Source organism: Peromyscus leucopus, chromosome 14 (genome assembly GCF_004664715.2).
Source record: "Peromyscus leucopus breed LL Stock chromosome 14, UCI_PerLeu_2.1, whole genome shotgun sequence".
Lineage (NCBI taxonomy): Eukaryota > Metazoa > Chordata > Mammalia > Rodentia > Cricetidae > Peromyscus > Peromyscus leucopus.
Genome location: NC_051075.1, coordinates 50,129,981 through 50,151,182, shown reverse-complemented (window position 1 = coordinate 50,151,182; position 21,202 = coordinate 50,129,981). Strand labels below are relative to the sequence as shown.

At 44.5% G+C, this 21,202-nt stretch overlaps 1 protein-coding gene across 7 annotated transcripts in view; it reads right to left on the bottom strand.

Moving 5' to 3' along the window:
* The window catches only part of Sipa1l1 (signal induced proliferation associated 1 like 1), a 300,159-nt gene that overhangs the window by 207,021 nt on the left and 71,936 nt on the right, over positions 1–21,202 (bottom strand). The window contains exon 1 of one of the 7 annotated variants that reach the window (XM_037210692.1): positions 19,087–19,786. The exons of the other annotated variants lie outside the window; for them this stretch is intronic. The gene's annotated coding sequence lies outside the window, so the exon portion shown is untranslated. Of the gene's footprint in view, positions 1–19,086; positions 19,787–21,202 lie in introns of those variants that run through there. 7 annotated transcript variants of the gene reach the window in all.

Sequence of the window (21,202 nt, the reverse complement as noted above, 5' to 3'; positions counted from 1 at the left end):
CAGGGTATCCACAAACCCATGCTCTAGAACAGGAGGATGGAACCAGATCTCCAATGAAAGAACATGGGATTCTGTTGTCATCTCTACTGACTTACATTTCTCCTCAGAAAAGGGTTGCTGTAACTATGGCCACACATACATTTTCTTTTCAATTTCAAGTTCCGTTGGGTCTCCAAAGTCTACACTCTACAAAGAAGAAGTTTCTCTGCCCAACAAGGTTACAGGGTACTCAGGGTACTGAGGGAGGGTTCCCACAAGCAGATTCCTGTTCCCCAAGTGTCTTACTATGAAACTTGTCTCATTAAATAAGGGTAATGTCCTCCACTTCAGCCTGACAAATGGATTCCAACTGAAATCAATCTGAGTGTATATTCCCCCATAAAGAGGACTGCAAAGAATTATAGCCAACCATGAAAAATGAAATTTAGAAGACATTTAGTTCACGGATCTCAAGATTTGATAGTTAGTCTAAGAAAATACTTCCTTATGAAAATAGAAAACAACCACAAAAGGCTACAAGGAAAGAACACCAAGGTCTTGTCTGTATGTTATCAGCCGCCTCCTTCAGACTGGACATCACAGAATGGACTGTCACTCACAAAGTGGAACTGGGAACAAGAAGGCTCACCAGGCAAAGACACTTGCCATCAAGTGTACCAGCCTGAGGTTGATCCCTGGAACCCACATGGTGAGAAAGGCAAAACAACTCCTGGAAGTTCACATGCCCATGGCGCACCACACACACACACACACACACACACACACACACAGAGTGAGTGAATGAATGAATGAATGAATATGAATACACAATGGAATAGAAGGTTTGGAGTAATGATGTTTAAATAAATTTTAAAATAGTGAAATAAAACAGTAAAATGCTCTATATTTTGAGAGACAGAATGACACTGGAGTATCTTAGTCTAAAAATCAAATGTGGGGAGTTTAATTCAGGAACTCTAGGCACAACTTGTTTGTTCACATACTACTAAGACCTGGCCCCGACTGAAGCAGCACCCAGAGCTTCTAGCTCTTGCAGCAGCCACCAGGGAGCACAGACTTTGCTCCACTGCCCTGGTTTCAAAGCACACGAGAATCACAGAAGTGCAGGTTCTACAAGGGCCAGAAAACCGTTAGGGCCATTTTCTTTAAATGTTCCCATTTGTCAAGGGAAAAAAAAAAAACTTAGTATTTATATAAAATGTACCCACTTATTAAAACTCTTTACTAAATGTTAACAAAATAATACTTTCTCATAATTAATTACTGGAATTAAAAAAATCCCAAGCCGCTAGGGAAGAAATCTCATTGCTATTCCTTGCTTTGGCAAACCTCCTTGGATTTCTTTCCATCTATCCTCTGGGCTTTGAGTCAAGTAACTGAAATCTTGGCTAAGACGGAGGTATGTTAATTTGGGATCCTGACCCTTTTGAAAGCAAAGAGAAGAGAATGTTATACTACGTGCTCTGCATTTCTCAAGTCAGTCCATGACATGCGATCGTTTTCAGTTTCTTCCGTTCTACTTGGTTGTTTGGTCTAAAAGGAACCCAGGAGTATTTAAAACAAGCTATCCAACCAAGGCATTTAAAATCTTCACAAGGACTAAATTCCCAGAGGCAGCTTAGCCAGCTTTTCCATCCACTACAACAGCTACTCCTAGGAGACAATAGGAGCCATCGTCCGAGACCTGGCCACCATGCATCCATCTAGAAAGCGCCCCAGAGACTCAGCAGACAGTGATAAACAAGATGATGAGAATCTGGAGAGTCTTGTGGCAGCAGTCAGCCTAAGGTCTGTACCCTTCTACTGCCCCACTCCCAGGCTCAACTAGACATGGTTCAAAACCAGTGCAAACTAGTTGTCAACATTCTCACTTAGGTGCTAATGGATTTTTTTTTTTTATTTCCTTGGTAAAGTAGCATAAATCCTGTCTAAACAGCAAGCAAAAGGCTATATTTTTATAAGTACCTTACATGGCTAAAGGTTTGACCAGGACCCTTAGGAATTTTCTGGGCAATAACACAGGGCAGAGGTCAGTTACCAGGAAGTGTGGCCAGAATTGGCTCTTTTCTGGAAAAAAGAAAGCCTAAATGGTCTGGCCACTCATGTGTCTCATGAGGAAGACTCTCTTTGTGGACTTCAGATCTCAAACAGAGTCACAAGTAACCACTACACAGGACTATATATGTAAATCAGGATTCCAATAGATGCCCAACACCCCTGTGTTTCTAGTTGTCCTGAGTCATCACCATGCTGACAAGATTACAGTCAGAATTATATAACCAGAATTTGTGCCCATAAAACAAACAGGTACACTGATGTTTCCTAGAGGGTAAACCTAATTTATTTTTTCTTTTATGCTGAATCTTAACTTTCTTTTGGTTTCTCCATGTAGTTCTGGGCTGCCCTGGAACTCACTCTGTAAACCAGGCAACTCAGAGATCCACCTGCCTCTGACTCCTGAGTGCTGGGATTAAAGATTTATACCATCACTGCCTGGCGGAAACATTAATTTACTATTACGTTTCCTTTTCTTTTTATTTTTCCCTCACTATGTAGATCAAGTTGGCCTTGAACTCACAGAGATTCTCCTGCTTCTGCCTCCCAATCACTGTAATTAAAGTCTGCACAACTACACCTAGCATGAATCCTAACTTTCTTTGTCCATATCTTTTAAAGATTTTTTTCTTTTTTTTTTGATTTTTCGAGACAGGGTTTCTCTGTGTAGCTTTGCGCCTTTCCTGGATCTCACTTTGGAGACCAGGCTGGCCTCGAACTCACAGAGATCCACCTGCCTCTGCCTCCCAAGTGCTGGGATTAAAGGCGTGCGCCACCACCGCCCGGCCTTTTAAAGATTTTAAAACACAGGATATTAGAGCCAAAATCAGCCAGAGTTTCTCAACACCTACAGAAAGTGGATCCAAATTCTTCCGCAAGGTTCAATTCTGCCTAACTTCTCACCCGTTCCTTTCTGTGACCTTCACACACCATCTCTGCAGACACCCTGAGCTGAACACTCCACATGGCAGTCCTGTCTTTCCTCACATAGCCTCTAGTCACAAAGTGCCCCCAAACACTGCTCTATAATCCCAAAGTTCATCTCCCCTACTGTGTCTAATTCAAGGGCCACCTCTCTAGGCATTTCCTAGTGTCTCTGCAGAGTTCCCACAGGGTGGGCACTACATACAGAAAGAACATGAGCTTTTGAGTCCAACATCATACACATCTCTATTCTATCACAATAGTTAGGCCTGAACAATGCAAGGCAATATAATTAACCACGGAAGACCTGGGGTTCTGGGTGAATGAAATGCCATGAGCTCTAATCTCAATTTTAACAAAAGCCTGACCTTTCTTGGGTGAGTTGGGCAGAGCAGAAACACCGGGAACCTCAGCTTTCTCCTCACTGACCTGTGAAGAGCTGCATCTATTTCACAGCAAAAGAAAGAACAGAGGGTAAACAAATTCCCGGACAGAAGGTAACAAAAAAGCCACACATCTGTTACGCACGCTACCAATCGATCAAATGACTGTGAAGAGCTAGGGATCAAAATTATCTTGGGCTCTTAGTCCACTGGACAGTCACCTCTTGACTACCCCAGTGTCCGACCTAACATTCTTAGGACTATTAGGTAAACCCTTTTGGAATGTAATAACAGACCCCCAGCTGCCATCAACCCAAAGCCTAAGAATGTTATCAGATAGAATCTGAGACTGGCCAGCCTGCTGTTTCCACCCACACAAATGAAAAGAGCCTACATGAAACTCTTACTACATCAGAACATGGTGTTTGGGGTGACCTAAATCTGTGTCCCCAGACCACGGTCACTCATATTTGGCTCCAGAATAAACTCTGGTTATTATTATTAACTCCCTTTCAGGTGAGGCTTGTATTTTCACACTGAAGAAGCAGTTAGTGCATGTCATTAGGGGCTGACTCCCTCGCCCCAGGCCTCCCACTCACAGCTCTTCTCTCTGATACAAGTCTCAGGACTCAGTGAGGTGAGCCCCAATGGTTAGCCCTCCCCTGAGGTCACCTGCACAGCCTGGGCAGACATTCTGCAAGACTCCCTGACAAATCAAAGCCAGAGAAGTTCTGAGGCTAAAAACAAAGGAGTTGTAAAGTGTTGCTTACTCTAGAAGATTCCATTCAAATAACAATGGCTAATCTGCGAATGCCTATGAATGGAGAGACTGCAGCCTTCCTCCATGGGAAGGTCACTCAATGACACCCACCCACCCCCCACCCCCCCCCCCCCCCCCCCCCCCCCCACCCCGGGCTCACTAGTGCAGCTCTCACCCTTCACCACACATTTCCCTTTCATGTTGTCAGCTCTCACACTGACTACAAGAGCAGAGTTGAGAACCACTGCTCTAAAGGGACAGGTCCTGTGTGCTCTAAGGGGACAGGTCCTTTCTGTCCAACCCTCCCTCAGCTCCCCTCCCAGGTAACGGGAATCATCCAGATCACAAGGTAACTCAGAATCCTGTGGTCTGGAGAGACGGCTCAGAGGTTAAGAGCACTGACTGCTCTTCCAGAGGTCCTGAGTTCAATTCCCAGCACCCACATGGTGACTCACAACCATCTGTAATGAGATCCGGTGCCCTCTTCTGGCCTGCAGTCATACATGCTGTATACATAATAAATAAATAAATCTTTAAGAGGGGGAGGGGGGCTGGAGAGATGGTTCAGCGGTTAAGAGCACTGGCTGTTCTTCCAGAGGTCCTGAGTTCAATTCCCAGCAAACACATGGTGGCTCACAACCATCCATAATGAGATCTGGTGCCCTCTTCTGGCCTGCAAGCATACATGTAGGCAGAACACTGTATACATAATAAATCTAAAAAAAAGAAGAAGAAGAAGAAGAAGAATCCTGTGGTCCCTCTGCTAACTGGCTGTCACCTCTAAGGCCCCACAGTTAAGAGTGAACAGAGCTAGACAGATGCTCATATCTGAGCCTGGAATTCAACGTCAGCTCAAAAAAGGATTTTACCTTTAAAAAAAGTTGGGTTTTTTTCATTATCGATAAACACAAAAATCAGAAATGGCAGAACAGTGGACTGAAACTGGAAATGTAGAGGGCTCCCATCAAGCTCCAGAATGCCCGGGAGTCATTCATTTCTCTCCTGAAGCCAAACACTTTTCTCAGGAAATCAGTGTTTCACGTCCATTTCTCATGATTTGTCATAAAAATTAACCTAGCTTACATCAAGGGAGTGTATGAAATTACTCATCAGAATAATCCAATGAAAAAAAGGTGACAATTTCCCGCCCCCAGAAGGGTTTCTCTGTGTCCTAGACTTGCTCTATAGATCGGGCTGGCCTCAAACTCAAGAGATCTGCCTCTGCTTCCCTAGCACTGGGATTAAAGGCGTGTACCACCACACTCAATTCTCTATAAAGTATATTTTAATTTCATTAATTTCACTGCCCAATATGAGTATCAACTTATTAAAATGTCCATTTTCCACCATGACATTTCAGAAATCCAGAATGAGAAAGGAATACCCTACCTGTCTTTGTATGGGTGGTGGTGAAGGGAGAAAAGGTCATGACCCTGGATTAACCACTGGGTCCTCCTCACCTGTCTGTGGCACATTCCTGGACAGCAGAGAGACAGGCTATGTGACTTCAGCAAAGCTTCAGAAGCCAACTGCTAACACAACTGGCCACATCAACCCTCTGAACCCCCTCCTCCTGGAAGTCTTCTGGTTTGGACCACCCAACCCTCCAGACTCCAAGGACTCCAGGAAAGGCTGCCCCCAGTCAAATCCAAGAACAGCAGGTAGGGAAGCCAGAGGCAGAAGACAAATAAAACCTGCTCCCTGAAGATTTCTGGGTCAGTTCCAAGAACTTCCCTTCTCCCTCTGCCAGCAGCACCCATCAATTCCCATAGCAACCAGCCCACAGCTTTCCAACTTGTCCAAGAGGGAGGTGCGCAAACTGCAGCAGAAGCACAGAGGAGAAGGCTGGAAACCAGGGCAGTAACCTCAGGACACACTAGGTGCTCGCTGTCTCCCACTTCCCACACTGCCAGACTGCGCTGACCCCTGACCCTTCAGCCAGGTGCTGAGACAAAAAGGCGACTCTGTTTTCCAGTGTTGTTTTAGATCTGTCTGTGTGGTACTAAAGCAATCCTGTCTCCCCCAGCACATGGTGAGTGGATGTGCTCAATGAGGAAGCTTCCAGAACCGACCCTGAGATGGTGGCGACCTGGAGTTACAATCTGAGAACACAGGGAGGTGAGGAAAGCTTGCTGAGGTGGCTGGCGGAGGTGGAGTCTTGTGAAGAAAGGCCTCCAGAACACGATGAGAAGGACTGCAGGGGACCACAGGACTTCTGTCCCCAGTACCTCCTCGAGAACACGACAATCAGGAGCACGCCTCAGTATGGTGACTTTCAGTGAGAGCAGAGAGAGTTGTCAGAACCAGGGGATACACTAGTGATAATTTAAGTGCCGTGGGGCTGGGGATATATGGTCAGTGATTTAGCGCTTAACCTCTGATGCAAGATTCCAGATTGATTCCATCCTCAACACCACAAAAACAAACAAAAGAATAAAGGGGGTTGAGAGGAAAAAGAGTAACTAATGAACCCAATGTTTATCTGAAGAGTTTCAAACATGGACTATAAAGCAATCTACAAAGCTTCATACCTTCTTACAGAATGCGAACGCTAACAGGCAAGGAGACAATGAGCAGAGTGGGAGATGGCACAATGTCACTGCACGCCGGGTCTAGGCAAGACTACAGGAGACTCAGTGGCCCAACCAGAGTTCCGGCCCACGCTCCTGCACACTTCACAGTGCAATCACGATATCCCCAAGTGATTTTCCCGAGGACCTCAGAGCACTGCAGTGGGAATGGCCAACTTTCACCTGAGGCACACCTAAAGATGGTTACCCAATGCATGATCATAAAGACCCTAAAAGGCTGGGCAGTAGTGGCACACGCTTTTAATCGCAGCACTTGGGAGGCAGAGGCAGGCGGCTCTCTGTGAGTTCCAGGCCAGCCTGGCTACAGAGTGAGTTCCAGGACAGGCTCCAAAACTACACAGAGAAATCCAATCCTGTCTCAAAAAACAAACAAAAAAAAAAAAAAAAAGAGACCCTAAAAGATGATTTCACATTACCCTCAGAACAAGGAAATGGAAGGAAAGATGTGAAGACAGGAAGGCTTGCCACGACAGGAAGTCTGCTTCAGAGTAACTACCTCTATGAGATCAGTAACTCTTCCTAAACTTTAAAAAAATAAATAACAGAGAAGATGAAGTACCTGATGCATAAGAAACAGTTGTCTAGGAGAGCAAAACCACTAAAAGAAATCTAAATTCCCATGTAAATTTGCCACAATTCTAATAAGACTAAGAGGATATTCTCAGAGAATACTCAAAAGCTAAGTAAGTCTACAGCTTCTATGGGAAAATACTGGAGAATAACTGGGCTAACTATGGAAAAGAAGATTAATGAGAGGCTAGCCTTAACATCTACCAGATAGTGAAAGAGGGGTGAACCCCCAATAATTACAACACTGTGAAACTGGTTCCTGAGCAGGCCATCAATCAATGGATACCCCAAAACTTCTGAAACACTTGAGGGGATTCCATGTAGAATAAACTGTGACACGAAATACCAGTGTAGGAAGAGAAATGTCTCAACAACAGCGATGGCACAGCCAGATAATCAGAGGAAAAACCAAGGGATGGCCACTTGGCCACACAAAACACAGTCACAAGAATGCCTACAATCAACAGAAACATCCAGTCTTCAAAGAAAGCAAGAGGCGTTTTTCATGATCTTGGAGAGCCCACATTTCTTCTAATAGGACATAAAACCTAGTAACAAGGGAGTTGATGAACTTGAAAAACTGTACAGATGGCAAAAGTTACCCTAAATGGCAAAATATAAACCCAGGGGAAGAAGTGGTTTTTTTATTTAAGAGCCCATCTGGACAGAAGAACAGGCGGAGGACAAGAGTCAATCCACACACTGGGAAGTCACTGCTAAGCACTTGGAAGTCTGTTTGTGTGCGGCCTGAGAAACGAACAGGAAAACGGCAGTGAGATCCACTTTACACCTGGGAAGTGGACAAAGATGGCCAAGCTAAGACAAGCTGGGCATGGCAGAGCGTTCCTGTAATTCTAGGTACTGTGTCATCCTCAGCTGCATATCATGTTCAGGACTGAGATACGTTTTAAAGAACAAACACTGTGTATTAAATTAAAACGGGTAAGATTGCATACCTCTTTAGACTACTCGGGAAGGTGAACTGGGATAGTGAGGTAAGCCTGGTAACACACTGAAACTTCATTCCACACAAAGTGAAATACAAGCCAAATAGTGCACTACTGTCCAGAGGGAAGTAAGACCGATATGCTGCTGAGAGGACACATTTGTATAATTTATTTGGGGGGGAAGTGTTAATACTTGAAACAGGCTCTAACAATAATAGTCTTTAAACCAGAAATTCCTCTAGACAAATTGTGTACTTTCAAGTCAAGGTTAGCCACTGTGTATTTTCAATTGCTGTAACAAAACGCCTGAGAGCGGGTAATGTACTAAGAATGAAGTTTTGACATTGCAAGTCCTAGACTAGGTGGTCTATCCGTTTGACCTCTGGTAAGGGCCTTCTGGCACTTCACAACATAGTAGCTAGTGTGAGGGCACCATGGCGGGAACAGATAAAAGAGAAAAATAAAATGAGATTAGGGACCAGTGTCAATACATAGTTGCTGGTGCTTGTGAGAACGGACTCCCTCAGACGACACACTCTAATCCTTTCTGAGGGTAGTTCTGTGGTGACATAATTACCTCACGACACCCCACCTCTTACATGTTTCAGCACCTCAGTATGCCACATTGGGAGCCAAGCATCTAGCACATCCCCCTTCTTTTTTTTTTTAATGGAGGCGCGGGGGGGGGGGCCTCTCTAAAAACTCATCCAAATCCTCGCAGCTGCTGTAGCACTGTTAATGCCTAAAGCCTGTCACTGAGACACTGAATGATAAGGAAGCCTTCAGCTAGAACGGAAGCAGAATGCTGTGCTTCCATTTACATAAGAGCTACAATTTCATACATAAATATAAATGCCAAATGTGGTAGCTGAGTAAATCTTGGAAAAAAGGATGTTATCAGAAAAACGACTAGAATCCCAGGCACATCTATATAGTGCTCCTTCACCACACAGCCAGGCCTCATAGCCTCTAATTACCACTAATGAGAAACCCCGAAAGTCTATGTGTTGTATTTTGTCAATTTTCAAATCCTCACCTCACTGCACCTGTCTCATCTTTTAGATTCCAAATGCTTCAAGAAAAGGGCTATGCCAAGCTCAGCTCTGGATGAGAGAGAAAGCCGTCTGTGTGAGAGTTCAACAAATGAAAGCCAGGTAGAGAGTGGGCAACGTGCTGACATTCAAGTCAAACATTTACGCTGTCAATTAAAATGTTTATGCTTAGTGATTCGTCTATCGTGATAAAACACCATGACCCAGGCGACTTTAGAAGGGCTTATTTGGGGCTGAAGTTCCAGGGGGTAGGAGTCCACCATCACAGCAGGGAAGCTGGGTGGCAGGGAGGCCCGGCAATGAGAGCTGGAAGCTAAGAGCTGAGGGCTCACATCTTAACCACAAACAGGAAGCAGAGAAAGCAAGCTCCAACTGGCTGGAATCCTTAAACTCCCAAAGCTCACCCCCAGTTGTAGAGGCACAGAGGTCCTTGTGCTCACAGGAAGCACTAGGAGAACCAGGAATGGTCAACACACAGGGCTGTCTCTTCAAAGGGAAAGATGTATAACTTGTTCTCTGCCCAGAGCCTGGGAGAGGACATGGTTAACCTTTGCACTATGAGACCACTGGATCCTCCCCCAGACCCTTATTGTGAGCTTATCAATCTATAGTATCTATCTTTATGGAAGGTGTCAACCTCAATCTATACACTCCAACTTTTTTTTTAATTTAGTTATTATATATACAGTGTTCTGCCTGCATGCATGTCTGCATGCCAGAAGAGGGCACCAGATCTCATTACAGATGGCTGTAAGCCACCATATGGCTGCTGGGAATTGAACTCAGGACCTCTGGAAGAGCAGTCAAGTCAATGTTCTTAACCTCTGAGCCATCTCTCCAGCCCCTATACACCCTATCTTTATGGAAGATGTCACACGTACTTTACAAAGAGTTTCAATGTAGTCATGTCTTAAGCTTTATTGTGCATATGGGATGAAGACAGAAATTTTTCACCAAATTGTGCTGTGCTTAAATATGCCTAAAATAAACCACCAGGAGTCAGACTCTCAGTTTGAACTAACACAGGCTACTGAGTCATGTTGAACCAAACTCCCTTCTTGCCTCCCATGGATCATTACTCTGCTGGCCATGGTGGTCTGAGAGACCCCCCATATCCAGTGACCTACTTCCTCTAGCAAGGCCACATCTCCTAAGTGTCCCGCAAACAGTGCCACTAACTGAGGACTGGGTATTCAAGTGCCAGGGCCTGTGGGGTCATCTATCATTCAAGCCCACATCCTAAATTCAGCTGTTAGCTCATGTTCAGGGTGGGAAGTAGTGTGTTCTCTTCCTGCACACTCACTGCCACTTGGGACATTTAGTTTGCCACCCTGCAAATCATGACCAAAAAAAGGAGATGCAAGAAAGCTGATCCACATGCAAAGACAGGAGACTCATCAGAGGATGGTTTTCTACTAACTTATTTAACGTACCCTTAGTGCTAACTATTAGCTTACAAGGTGATGCATGAGAAGTAGACAGGAATGTCTAAGTAAGAATTAATGTGCTAAAAGCAGAATGCAAATATAATAATCTGCTGACTCAAACTTTCCCTTCTAATACCCACAAACATTGGGCAGCTAGCGAAAATGGCTTTGCTCTAAGGGCTTTTTTCCCCCTAAATATTGAACTTTGTTTTTAATGACAGAAGTCCTATGTAAGCAGGATGAATACAGGTGAAGGTTCTGTAGGAAAACTCTAAGTCCATGCTGTAGTGGTCTGAATGAGAGTGTCCTCCAGAGGCTCATATACTTGTCATGTATGTTCAGTCATCAGGGAGTGGCTCTTTTTGAGAAGCATTAGGAAGTGTGACCTTGTTGGAGTATGTGTGGCCTTCTTAGAGGAAGTGTGTCACTGAAGGTGGACTCTGAGGTTTCAAAAAGTCCATGCCAGACCCACGTCCACCACCACCACCCCACATCCGATCGCTCTCTCTGCCTACAGATCAGGATGTAATCTCAATTACTTCTCCAACACCACACCTGCCATGGCTGCCACCATGCTCCATGCCTTACTGATAATGGACTAAGCCTCTGAAACTGTAAGGCAGCCCAATGAAATGCTTTCTTTCTCTTACAAGAGTTGCGGTGGTCATGGTGTCTCTTCACAGCAATAGAACAGTAACTAAGACAAAATGTTCACAGTGAAAGACACCCTTCAGGTAATCAGGACCCAAAATAATATCCACCTGCAAAGGTGAACGATGAGAATGCTTTCTTGAGGAAACGAATATGGTTCAAGGGGAAGACAAGTGTCACGTAGGTAACTGCAGGCAAGGACAAGCCAGTGCAAACGCTGCCCCTGCAGTTTCCAAAGAAGCCGTCAGGGGCCACAGACTCCGAGAGAGGACTCTTTCACCATCAGGACAAGCAGCAAGGGAGACAGCAGTCCGTGAGCAGCATCTCTGTGGGCTCCCCTCCTGAGTACCTGCCCCACTGAGTGCCTGACCCCACTGGGTGCCTGCCCCACTGAGTGCCTGCCCCACTGAGTGCCTGACCCCTCCTGAGTGCCTGACCCACTGGGTGCCTGCCCCCACTTGCTATCTTTACTTTGTCTCCCACACTGCACAGCATGTCTGCTCTGACTGCTGCAGGGAGCTTGCACTAGACAGTTCCGGTGGCCCTGGCCAGTTCGCAGCCTGCCTTCCCTGAGACATGGCTCTGCACACCTAATGCTCTCTTCACCTTACAGGCCGCTGGGCTCCCTGTGATATGTAAATGAAGTGCAGCTCAGACACCAATTAGAGAGAGCTTGAGGAACTCGGAGGATAGACAGGAGAACAATTGTGGAGTAAGAAGTGGCCAGTGGCAACTGACCATTTCAATACTCTGAACATAACACTCAGCAGGTATTACATTGTTTATTAAGATAATAAGGAATAAAGAAGTCTTTCCTGTCGTAATAGACAGCCATTCAAAAGAAAGACATTTCATGCAATCCTTACTCTGAGACCAAGAGGCTTTTAAGGGAACCTTCCAAGGCACCTGCCCCTTGCTGCCCCCAGGAAGTCTCATTTAATCCTGTATAGCCCTTGCCTGTGGTGTGGATTATGAGGTGGGTGGGCTCTGTGCTGGATACACAGCACATGCCTCAGTTCTCAGAACAGATCAGTCTGCCCTGGAAGAGCCTTTCAAACTTAGAACACTGTAACAAACAGCCTTGTGCCCAGCACAGCTCCCAGGTACACATTCTAAGTGAGGTTTCTTTTCAGTGTCCACTGCAACAACAGTGACCATGCCTGTGCATGCAACATTCTCTAGTTCCCCCGACATCAGCATCTACTAGCAAAGTATAATGCAACAGAATTAGTGTAAAAAGTGGTAAAAAGTGGAATTAGTGCAAATGGTGGTTGAACTAGATTTATATTAATATGGGTATATCTCCAAATGTTGTTGAAAGAAAAATTTACAGATATATAATCTCAATTATGTTATCCTTTTAAAGTACAGGGACCCAATACTTTTAATTATTAATGAAAATTAAAAGGCCAAGTCAAGCTGTTGATGTGTAGAGAACAAGGAGGAGAGCTGGAAAGAGAGGTGGGGTGTGACCCAGGGCTTACACCATGCAAACAGACACATTATTGCCTCCATTTAAACTCCTTTTAGTATCTCCTAGGAACTTTGCAGGATTAACTAATTCAAGATCTTAAAAACAGTGAAAATGAAGATAATGTGTCTACCGCTAACACAAAATCAAGTCCAGGAGCTGGTTCTGGAAGACGAAGCGGAGGAAGCACCAAGGGTCTGTTCCCAGGCAGGCGACAATCGCTTGGACGGGATCTGCAGGGTGACTGAGCTCTGGAGTCACCTGCCAGCGGAAGGCAGGCAGGCGCAGACAGCGTACTGTGCTTAGTTTGGTCAGTATCACTCTGAACCACTGTGGCCCCGTCTCATGACCTCAGCCCCAAGCTGTCCAGGCAGCTGCGCACTTATTCCTAGCTGGGCCAAACGTCACCGAGGCAGACAGATTGAGAGGAGTATCTGCGGGACATGAAGAAAGGTTCCCTCGTTCTGAGATCCAACCCAAGCTGTCACCAACAGAGAAGCAAGAATTCCAGAACAATTACCCAACAGCTGAGGGCCATTCTGTCTTCCCGCCATAAACAATTCTGCAGGAAGCTCACCAGAGATGTCTTTACTGGAACAGGACATCCCCTGACCCTTTAGGTGACCCTAGTGGCTTCTGGCTTTACCGTATCAGATTATAATTCCATCAAGGCATCTCCAGAGCCACCCCACATACCTCTTTGATCAAGAGAGAGAGGAAGGAGGAAAAGCATGCTCTTAGCAACGTTTGAGATGTAAGCTGAGAGTCAAAGGGAATTCAGGGCTGATGCTGAGACAGTTACCAGTTTACTCTCCCTTCGAGAAGCCCACAGCTACACTGGGGTAGGTCTTCCTCTCCCTCCCCTCCCCGAGGAGCACATGCCTCCACTCAGGCTATGGATCACTTCCTTCCAAAAGTCTCTCTTTCTTCCAAACCCCATGCTTAACCCTGTATTAAAACATCTTTAGCTGGGCAGTGATGGCGCACGTATTTAATCCCAGCACTTGGGAGGCAGAGCCAGGCAGATCTCTGTGAGTTCGAGGCCAGCTTGGTCTACAGAGCTAGGTCCAGGAAAGGCACCAAAACTACACAGAGAAACCCTGTCTCGAAAAAAAAAACCAACCAACCAAATAAACAAACAAAAACCCCCACATCTTTAATAATCTCCAACTCTACTTCACCTAACTGGCCAGACCTGAAATTCTTTTCAGCTTCGAGGTCACCAATCCTGGTTGGGCCCGAGTTGAAGACCTGGAAGTCTAAAGGGACTCAGGCTGGCAGAGTGGCAGTGTGGAGCTATGGGGAGTGGTGTCTGTGTTGGGTGTGCACCCATCAGAGAGGTGCAGCCACAGGCCACTGCTGTGGTGCTTTCCACCATAATTACAAGTCTTTCTTCTCACAGCTGAAGCGACTGAACGGATTGGAAAGACCAGCACACATACTCTTTGATTGTTCTCACTCCCCCATAGGACAGACAGACAGACAGACACTAAAGAACTGGACATTTCAAAAATCGGAGTTCAGAGAGGTGGAGCTCAGAGACAGAATGTTTGCCTAACACTCCCAAAGTTACTGAATTTGGAACCAGAACTTCAAGGCAAGGGGGAAAAGGCTAATTCAAATGCAGCTTCATATACAGGGAAAATCAGAAAGTGGTCCAACATGCAAGGGAAAGGCAAAAGATCTAGGTAGACCTTCGTCTCCACCTCACCCATCCTGGGGCACAGCCAGCCTGCAATAGTAACAAAGAAAGACAGCAAATCCCGAGGAAGAGCGAGAACCTGACTTCCAGAGTTACCTACCACATTATTAGATTCAGAAGTGCAGTTTTCAACAGAAAAATATCTTCATAGACACAAGATACAAGAATACACCCATATCCAACAAGACTGCGTGAAAAGTGCTTATGGCAGATGTCTAGACAGACATCAGTGATCTTAACAACACAACACAGAAAGACCTAGGATGTAGAGACATCAAGAAATACAAACAAAACAAAAATAAAGTTATAAAACCAAAAAAGAAAAAAAGTGAACAGACTTGTGCAGCTCAAGTCATTCAAAGTTCTTACCAGGTGGGAGACTCAGCAAATGGGAAGACAGAAAAAGAATAATTAGCAAGTCTGAGAACGGGGTGGGGGGTGGGGGGACTAAGGAAGAAAGAGCAAAGACTAAGCAACTTGCAGGCCTTTACATCAACAAAACTACTCTTGCCTCACTGTGCCCAAGATACCCCAGAAATAAGATGAGGAAAGTCAGGTCTGTGCTGGTTCCTGGCTTCAGAAGCATCAGTCCACCATGGCGGAAAGGCATGGTGAAAGGGTCCTAACAATGGTGGGGCCTTGAGGTAGGAGCTGTTCACGGGATGGGAGCATGTGGCGGTGGTGGCAGGTATTCACATGGTGGCCAGAAAAGAAAGCGGAGCACACAGAGGCCAGAACTAGAAATCCCTACCACCTTCCAAGGCCTCGCCCATCTCCTGAAAGCTGTCCAGCCTTCAGAACAGCACTGCAGACCAAGCCCTTAAAACATGAGTCTGCAAGCAAGCATTTCAGACTTAAACCAAGATGAACACCATCTAGAGAATTACCAAGCACATTGTGGAAGCTACAGAAAAAAAGGAAAGGAGAGAACCGGTGAGAACAATATTGGAATTAATAATAGCCAAAATGTCTCCAAATCTGGTGAGACATACATAAATATGCACAAAGTTCAAGACTGTCAATTCAGACGAAGCCAGCTGTACTGAAGCACACTGTCACCACTGTCCAAAGACAGAACTCTTGAAAGCAACAGGAGAGAAGCCGCTCGCCACATACGAGGGAGCCTCACGTAGGATCGACATGAGACTTCCCAGAAATTCCACAGATGGGCTTGGCCCACAATGGGAGACTAAGAGATTCCCTGGTAAATAAAATAAAAACAAGTAGAAAAAAAAAAGGGGGGGGGGGACGACAAGAGTCTTGCAAGGTGAGCAGAAAGGGTATGAGACGGTAACAGTCTCCCAGCCATGCCCACAACACTGCCCATCACAGCCATGCCCACAACACTGCCCATCACAGCCACTCAGCACTCTGGGGTGGGGGAGGGTAGAATGCTCAAGATCAGCCTGAACTACAAAAACCAGCATGCTCTCTGAAAAAAATGATCCATCCAAGAAATAAAGATCACAGTACAGATAAAAACACATGGGCATATTAAAGCTAACACTGCAACCACCATTTACTCCTGTATTTTTTAGCTTTTTACTAACTTCAGGCCATTACTTTTTAAAATCATATTGGTCTAAAAGCTGTGTGTTCTGCCTGCACATGTGTTTCATACATGATTTCAGTGACTAGTGTGCTAGACTTTTACTAGTTCACTAGGAGGTTGAGTGTGGGTGTTCAAGGAGGTGATGCCCTGACGGTGGTTCTGAAGGGGGTGAAGAGACCCCAGAACAGCAGCATATCTGGTGCCTCTGCAGTTAAGTGGGTACACAACAAATTAGGGTGTTCTAACTTGAGGATGCTGGTGGTAATTTCCATAGTAACCACAAAGAAAATAGCTACAGAACATACACAAGAAGAAATAAGAAAGGAATTTAAAGGATTCAGCTGCCAAAAAAAAAAAAAAAAAAAAAATCAAACACAGAAGAGGATAGTAATGCAGGGAACAGAAACAGCTACAAGACACAGAAAAGAGAGCCCACATGACAGAAGTTCCTCCTCATCAATAACGACTTTGGCGGAAATGGGATTCCACTCTCTCTCATTCAAAGACAGAAAACAGCACGAGTCTTTGAAAACAGGAGCTATCCACAGAGACTGCCTTTATAAGAATTCCCTTCAGCACAGCAGACAGAGTAGCCTGAAAGGATGGAAAGGGCATCCCATGCTCAGTCACCACAAGAAAGCAGGGTGACTGCCCTAATACCAGATGAAGCAGGCTCAGTCAAGCGTGCATGGTAAGAGACATTATATACTGACATGTGGCCCAGCACAGCAAGCTGTGTATTCAATGGCAAGTTGCATATATATATATATATGGTTTTTCAAGACAGGGTTTCTCTGTGTAGCTTTGCGCCTTTCCTAGAACTCACTCTGTAGTCCAGGCTGGCCTCAAACTCACAGAGATCCGCCTGCCTCTGCCTCCCAAGTGCTGGGATTAAAGGTGTGCGCCACCACTGCCTGGGGCCAAAATGTATTTTAAAATCCTAAAAACAAGGACTAGTTCTACCACTAGTATTAGACTTTAATACTCTAATTTCAATACTAGATGCAACCGGACTGAACACAAGAAAGGAGGCGTAAGGAACCAGCTACACCACTGTAAACAGAACAGTAGCAAGCAAAGTACGAACACTCTTCCCCAACACTGTCCAGAATCAACGATAGCCAGACCACGAACTAGGTCACAAAACTGTAAACGCTAAGTATCGCGCAAAGTATCTTCCCCAACCACAACACAAAGGAGTTCCAAGTCAGTTACAGAAATAAAACCAGAGAGACCACAAAATCATGGGGATTGAACAATACATCAATTAGCAAACAGCCAACTGACCCCAGAGAAGAAAACACAACATTCTGAAACAAAAGATTCTACAGCTAAGATGGCGAGGGCTGGGGAGAATCCACAGCAATCAACACTGCCTTCCACTTCGATGGAAGCAGAAATAAACAGAACAGAGAGGAGGAAAAACACTAGAAAAGCAGGGAAACCACAAGCTTGTTCTTCCGAGTTTAAAAAAAAAAAAAAAAATCAATGAAACTCACCAGTGTTTAGCCGGATGTATTAAGTCAAAAAAAAAAAAAAAAAAGAGGAAGATAAATAACTACTAAATCAGAAACAAGAGTAGGGATGTTTATCACTGATTCCACAGAACTAAAAGGGATTGTTAGAGAGCTGGGAAATAGGATAACTTACATTAAATGGACAATTTCTAGGAACACAAAATGTACCAAAATTATATCATGAAAAAAACAGAAACTTAATGATCCTGTAACTAGCAAAGAGGGGAAACCAGTAACAAAAAAAAAAAAAAAATCACTTGTCAAAGAAAAGCTTTGACCTTAATAGTTTTACTGTGAGCATGTAAAAGAATGTCAATCCTCAAACACCCAAAAGCCTGAAGAGAAGGGGTCACTTCTGAACACACCCTAAAAGGGTCACTTCTCCTAACACCAGCTCCAAGCAAAAACATTGTAAGAAAGCTCCAGGCCAGGAGCTCTAATGGGCAGAGATAACAAGAATCCTCAGCAAAAACACTAGCAAATTGAATTGAGCAGTATACTAAAAGGATTATACACAAGAGACCACATGGAAATTATTCCTGGAATGTACAGTATTTGCTCCATGCAAATCAATCTGCAATACACCACTTCAACAAGAACCAATAAAACGCCCGTGATTAGCTCAAGATATATAGAGGGCAAAACTCAACACTCCCTAACCTACTCCCTTACAACAAAAACAAGGAACAAACAAGCAATAGAAAAACCACCCACTGTAATAAAGTCCTGAAGACCCACCGTGAGCAACAGGGATGACAACGCATTTCCTCAAAGACCAGGAACTCGGTAAGGATGGCCACTTCCCTCATCTACTCAATACAGTATCAAAAGGTCTAACGGAGGGAGTACCCAGGCAAGAAAAAGAAACGGACAATGGAGTTGGGAAAGAAAAACTAAGGCCTCCTCTGTCTGCAGATATTACATGTAAAGCCCAAGAGTCCACACAAATAAAACTGAACCAATACAAGTCTGGTACTTGGCAGGGTACACAATCACCACCCAGGACTGAGCTGTGATGCTCTATACAGCGAGCATTCTGGAAAGGACACTACAAATGCAATTCTATTCACACTCAGGTCAAGAGAAAAAATACTCAGGGATTGGTTTAACCAAAGAAGAAAAACTGACAAAAGCTGAAAAAAAGATATAAGTATAGAGAAACATTCCCCATGTCCAGAGATTAGAAGATGTGATGCTGTTAAGACGGTCACACTACAAATATAATGCAATCCTTATCTAAATTCCGTGGCATTTTCTACAAAAAAAAAAAAAAAAGTTTTTAATCCTAAATTTCCAAATAGCCAAAGTGATCTAGAAAAATCTGAATTAAAATTAGAGACACTATATCTGCTAGTATCAAACTGCATTAGAAAGCTACAGTAATCAAAGTAGTGTAGTAACAGCATACAGACAGACATAAAAACCCACAGGCTAGAACACAGAGCCCAGAAACGAACCCTCAGAGACATGGTCAAATACCTCACCAAGGCAGCTGAAATCATTCCATGACAGTCTTGTTCAATATATGCTGCTGGGAAAAAGTAAATATCCGCATGCCAAACAATGAAATGGGAACTTGGCATATAAAAACTTAATTTAAAATGGTCAAAGACTCATATGCAAAACCCCAAACTAAAAAACTCCCTTAAGAAAAGGTCAACGCCTCAGAGCAAGGGGTTTGGCAATGGCCACTTACAACACACCATGGTCCAGACACTAAGAGGAATCATAGAAACTCAACTTTGTACATGGGAGAGCAAAAGAGAGAGGAGAGGCAACGCACAGAACGGGAGAATACGTGTAAACTGTATCTGATAAGGTTTCGCCATATAAGGTTCTTCTAACAGTTTGGAAAATACAAGAACTAACACAACACCCATGAAGCTCTTGCTGATGTAATTCATTATCAGTCATGCAATCCCTACCCAAATATTCTTTTTTTCCAGGCCAAAACAAAAACAAAAACTCCTCACTAGCAACTGCAAGAGGAACTCACATGGAAATGCTACAATCACATCAACATCCCTGATCTGAAGCTGTGGTCCTCCCTTGACCCACTAAGAGCCCACCACCAGCGGTGAGAGCCGGCCTCATCTGCGGCTGAAGTCTGAGTGCCGGTAAATTTCTGTCACCGTCAGGAGGCAAAGTCGGAGGCACTTGGTGGAAGGCAAAGGCCTGCAAAAGCATTCACCAAGCCTGTGGAATCTTTTTTTTTTTTTTTTGGTTTTTTCGAGACAGGGTTTCTCTGTGTAGCTTTGCGCCTTTCTGGAGCTCACTGGTAGCCAGGCTGGCTCGAATCACAGAGATCGCCTGGCTCTGCTCGAGTGCTAAAGGCGTGCGCCACCACGCCGTCGCCTGTGGAATCTTTAGATAAATGTTAGCCTAGGTCATTTCTCAAACCAACTGACTAGGAAAAGAAAACAAACACTTAAAATAACAAAAAGGGTCCAATGTTAACAGTTAACAGTAGTGACAGCCTTTAAAAAGAAAGGAAAGAAAAAGGATTCCTTCTAAAACATCATCGAGTCTATTGCTCCTCAGCAGCCATCATTACCTAAGCTCCTCAAGGCTTATCTAAACCCCTTCTGATGTGGGAAGTTACTATGGACAACACTGGTTACTCTGAGAGGTCCACCCTGCCCATGTGCAGACCTCGACACGTTTTGGGCAGATGTGACCAGTGATTTTCTTCACATCTACAGCACTCATTCCTAAATTCTCTTGCTTTAAAAACCTTTCCCAACAAAACACAGCAAAGCTGTCCTCCCAAGTGAGACAAATCCTCCACATCAAATGAGTTTCCCTCAAGACAGACCCTACCATTCATGTGACCTTAATTTTACATGCAAGATGTTCATGAGAGTTACTTAGACATTACCAAAGACATTTACAACTTTCCTTCTTACATAAAACGTGCTTAAAGATTGACACATTTAAAAAGACAGATTTTTTTTCTAGGCTTGCATCTACAATCCCAGAATGCACAGGGAAAAGGCTAGACTGTAGTAATTTCTAGGGCACTGAGGCAAGTACCAGGCAAGTCAAGGCCACAGAACTTGTCTCAAAAACCAGTGAGAATGAAAATGAAAAAAGGCTAGGTTTTAAATACAGTCCCTGTTACTAAGGGTTTCCAGAGTCCTTGATAAACATTAGTCTGCAAAAAGAACTGGTCAAGCCAAGCTTCTCTCTCCTTGCACCTGGAACCTGATGTTCGGACAGCCCAGAAGCCAATGCTTCGGCACACCAATGCTTTTAGATAGGTAGAGGCACAAGGAGATGGGTGTGAGCCCTGTCCAGTTCCCAACCTCCACTCTCACCTAGTCCAACCACATCCACAGGTACAAGCTCCCTACTATCTTCTGAGGCCTAAACTTCAGACTTTTTCAAGTCTGTTCTTATTAACAGATCTTCTCTCTCTCTCTATCTATCTATCTATCTATCTATCTATCTATCTATCTATCTATCTATCTATCTATCTCTTTTGTTGTTTTGAAGCAGGGATTCACTCTGTACCCCACAACTTGTAGAGGTCTTGCTTCAGTTTTCCTGGGTGCTAGGATTATAGACAGGAGTCACCAGGCCCAGCATGAAAATTCCAAG